Below are 3,931 nucleotides of genomic sequence, written 5' to 3'. Positions count from 1 at the left end.
TGGCTAAGTGATAACTCTCTGCAGCTCAATGCAGACAAAACAGAAACTCTGGTTATTGCCCCTGATGTTTCATTTCCAGGGATTAAACAGTACTTGGGGGACTTAGGCTAGTCTGCTAAGCCAAGTCTCAGAAACTTGGGAGTTATCTTGGACAAAGACATGTCATTAATGCAGCACTGTAAGCAGCTGACGAGGAACTGCTTCTTTCAATTAAGGAAAATATCTAAACTTAGAAATATGGTCTCACGAAATGATTTGGAGCTTATCATTCATGCTTTTGTGTCTTCACGTTTAGACTATTGTAATAGTTTATTTTCATGTCTAAACAAGAAGGAGCTCTCTCGACTGCAATTAGTGCAAAACTCTGCAGCCAGAATTCTGACCCGTACTAATAGGAGGACTCACATATCCCCTATTCTAAAAGAACTGCATTGGCTGCTAGTATCCTATACCTATAGATCAAGTTTAAAATTCTAGTTCTAGTTTTCAGAGCCTTGCATGGTCAGGCTCCATCTTACATCAGTGATCTGATCCAGCCCTACACCCCTGTGCGGGCTCTGAGGTCTGTGGATCAGAATCTGCTGAAGGTTCCACGCACTCGTTTTCGTAGGTGACCGATCCTTTCAGGCTGTTGCTTCTAGGCTTTGGAATGATCTTCCGCCCTCTTTGCGCTCTATTGACTCTGCTGATACCTTCAAGTGCAAACTAAAGACTCATCTATTTGTTCAGGCTTTTAATGAGCTACTTTTGGGTTGATATGATCTTGTATTGTCTTGGCCTTTTTATATTATGTGTATATTCTGATGTAAATTTCTGTTGTGAAGCACTTTGTGGCTTTCTGTCTGTGAAAGGTGCTATAGAAATAAAGCTTACTTACTTACTTACTTACTCACTAATTTCTAGAGAGTTATCACGCTTTTCACTTTAAATTCCTGTTCCAAATAATTAGTAATTCCTTTTTGGGTAATTTGGTAACACTTGAGTCATTTCTATTGGGTCACCATTATCTTCACTTGCATGCCGTGATTGTCCAACCAAAATCAAGTAATCCAGAGTAAAATATTTTTGGGTCAAATTTTATTCAATAAATAAATAAATGTTTTATAGTTGCTTGCCATCCTGAAATGCTTTTTCTAAATAAAGGTTTGGAAATGTAACGACTATTTGGTCTTGTCCCGTTCTAAAAGTATGTGCTATTTATAACGCATTTCTTTCTGTAAATTGGTCAGAAACAACCTTAACAAGCTAACAAAGTTTCTTCTGAACATCTGTGATAGTTACCATGGAGGACGTCACAGCATCTGTATCACTGGGCTTATTGTATGTGCACAGATGGTTTCTCTCCTGTCATCAAGAATTTTTTACACTGGGTCACGGATACAACAAGGCAATAGAAGTGACAAAAGTGTAACTGTCTCTAACAAGCTTTACTATTTAAGTCAGTTTTAATCTGACAGTTGCCAAGTAGCCTATGTACAGTATTGTCAAGTATATCTATGTATTTTGTTCTTTACTGTTCAACATCAAAAACCATGTAAAATAAAGCTGTATTTGAACTACATTGCACATTTGACATATTTCTGAAACCCAAAAGCATAAATATTTTTTTTTACATGCAAGCATAATTCATAATACTGATTAGAATATAATATTTATTAACATTATCAATCACCCAAATACATAATTCAATAAATTAAAGTGAAATCACACACTCATTGCAAGATGGACTAAAATTGTAATGCTTTTGGCCATCCAACATGTGCATGAAGAACGGTTGTGAAGAAAACACAATAGCACCACATACGATTAGGAGATATATAAATACATTTTAAACACCAAAGCAATAGAACTATTAAATATTGTTTTGCAGCTACTCCAATATGGTCAGCAGAGATACTCAGATCACCTCTAATTTAGGTCAGAGAGTCCAGGCTTTATTATAAATTGCTACAAGAGAAAGAGTCAATGGCACAGAGCTGTTTACTCCTTAATCTTATCTCCAGGGGCTTGTGACCTTGTTCAGAGCTCATTGTAGAAATCAGACAGAGTGAATCTTATATAAATGCAGAGCCAGCAACTGCGTACATATATACTTTAAGGCTGCTCAAGGTACAGTTTATGGAAAAATAGCCTTTTTTTAGTTTCTTTTCATATTTGTGAAATTTATCAATATAAATATTTATTGGTTAAATGGAAGAAAAATAGTTGAATACAATAGAATGCTTTAGAAAGGGAGTTTGTTCTTAAATTGGATCCAGTCTAACCAGTCTTGGCTGGTGAATGAGGTGTTTATTACTGAGGTGTAAAAATCTCTTCATTGATGACATGTTTGTTGGCGTGAGGGCGGGACTGTCACTCAAATGACATCACAGCAATAGCAAACCACATAATCCAAGTAATCCCAGATGGACAAAATCAAGTCCTGCCCTACTTTTTTTTTTTTCTTGTTTGACAAGCCGTTTCACTTTCAAGAAAAGAATATCGCAACTTCCATTTCATGCCGACTTTAAACCTGCAACCCAAATCACTGATGTGTCATGCACACTTTGGTTTACTCATCACAAGTGGTTTAAATGAAACTGTAAGAATCATAAAGCCATAAGTTTAACTAGGACGTTGAAAAAATATTTTCCCCAAAACATATGTAGAACATTTGTCACGTTAAATCACTTAAACAAATATTAGGAACGAAATTATAAAGGGTTTTCACTTTTTTTTTTTTTTTTTGTGATGGGTGCCGTTTCATAGAGATATTAAGAATGTAAATGATGCTGCACTGTTTATCACAATTACTGTATATGAGAAGAAATATCTAAATGTTTGGTCCCACTTTATATTAGGTGGCCTTAACTATGTACTTACATCAAAAAATAAGTACAATGTACTTGTGTTCATATTTTATTGCAAAACACTTTTGTTGCTATTGAGGTTGGATACAGGTAAGGTTAGGGACAGGTGTGGTGGTATGGGTAGGTTTAAGGGTAGGTTAAGGTGTAAGGAATGGGTCAACAGTGTAATTATAATGTAATTGTAGAAATTAATTACAGATGTCATTATATGTATGTATTTTTACAATGTAAAAACATCTAGGCTATGTACACAATAATTACATGGTATCAAATTATTAATTTAAATGTAAGTACATAATTAAGGCCACCTAATATAAAGTGGGCCCATATGCCATATGCAGTTTTAGTTTTTTAGGTGCATTGGTAAAAAAAGTTTTGAAAAACAATTACTGTATGACCTTTACCATGCACATATAAATATAATATGATGAAAGCTTCAGACCTGGAGTAACGAAAATATAGGGAAGGACAATGAAGACGTGAAAATGTTATCACAAATATAATGTATGACCTGTGGCTTTGGCTGATAAGCTAACTTATCATTCATATAGCACTTGATTATGTCACTCCGACGGCGTCCAGGCAACAAATCACATGCAAGTCAGCAGGACACACTATTGACCTCCTTGATAACAGTGAGTGACTGGATATAAAGTAGGTGTTCACTGCTAAATGTGTATCAATGCTAAATGAAGAGTTGCTAATCAGGTGAACATTCTGGCAACATCAGTAAATATGCAGGCCAAGTGCCCCATAGAAAAATATTAAAACATCTATGAAGCATATTTACCTCAAAACGAAAATGGTAAACATATATTTCAGTCAGTGAATTTGATCAGTTTCAGAGACCATTATATGAGAAAGTGTATGTAACTTTGAGAACACGTCAGCCTTTAAAAGCAATGGAGCGTTCTGGCTGAGTACTTCCCCAAAACTAATCTTGTTAAAAGCGTTTCCCCTCTAATCCCTAAGGACTCCCAGAAACTGGCGTATTAATCCCACTAAAGCATCTCTGAAATCCAGCAGAAAGGCATCTGAAAGGTACAGTTCATTACAGCCACAGGCTCTGAGACCAGTCATTT

Source organism: Scardinius erythrophthalmus (genome assembly GCF_964197995.2).
Source record: "Scardinius erythrophthalmus genome assembly, chromosome: 18".
In the NCBI taxonomy this organism is placed as follows: Eukaryota; Metazoa; Chordata; class Actinopteri; order Cypriniformes; family Leuciscidae; genus Scardinius; species Scardinius erythrophthalmus.
This window is presented reverse-complemented; position numbering follows the sequence as displayed.